Here is a 935-nt window from a genome sequence, read left to right as displayed (position 1 = left end):
TAGGGTCACCCATGCCGGACAGGTCGAAGGGGAAGAGTCAGACTAAGAGAGATACTGTAGTTATATTTTTTATATTAATATTTTTAAATAAAATGAAAGTGAAAAAGACAATAATAGAGAAAAAGGAGTTTTAATCGTTTTTGAAATTAATGTCGTATAAATACATATCTAAATGTCCTGAGAAAAGTATTATTTTCGCATTTCTGATCTTTTACTTAAAATTCCGAATTCCACAAGATAGAAAAAACACTCTTAACATTTTATACGCTAAAAAAACAATATTGTACAAGATATCGCGATTATTTGACATTTTGCGAAAATCTGACAGCTGATATTAAAAGTATGATTTGATAATGTTTAAAATGCTTAATACTTTTCAAAAATAAAAGAAAAGTGAAAGCAATTTATTGTAAGTATCTTCTAGACGTTATATTTAAAAATTAGGAAAAAAATAATTAAAAGCAATTCAATTATAATTTATTATCGTTGTAATATATACTAGAATGACAAAACATCACGTGCAGCTATATATAATAAAACATTAATAAATCCATAATATTTCCTTAAAATTCCGAATTCCACAAGATAGAAAAAACACTCTTAACATTTTATACGCTAAAAAAACAATATTGTACAAGATATCGCGATTATTTGACATTTTGCGAAAATCTGACAGCTGATAATATCACCGGCGATCATATAAACGTGAAAAAATTAATTAACGCTGTCAACAATTAAAACTACTTAAAAACCAGTAGAAAACGATTAAAACTATAGGAAAATATAATTAATTATGCTTTTATAAATTTGTCTATAATAGCTTTTAATGTGCATCGGTGCGCACTAGTGCATCCAACTGAATTCATAAATTAAAAAATTAATTGAATAATATAATTATAAAAAAAAATTAATAATATAAAAAGTTATATAAATTA

The sequence above is a fragment of the Formica exsecta genome, unplaced genomic scaffold, assembly GCF_003651465.1.
Source record: "Formica exsecta isolate Colony F162 unplaced genomic scaffold, ASM365146v1 scaffold201, whole genome shotgun sequence".
Classification (NCBI taxonomy): domain Eukaryota; kingdom Metazoa; phylum Arthropoda; class Insecta; order Hymenoptera; family Formicidae; genus Formica; species Formica exsecta.
The sequence above is the reverse complement of the archived record's forward strand: the minus strand, read 5'-3'. Positions refer to the sequence as shown.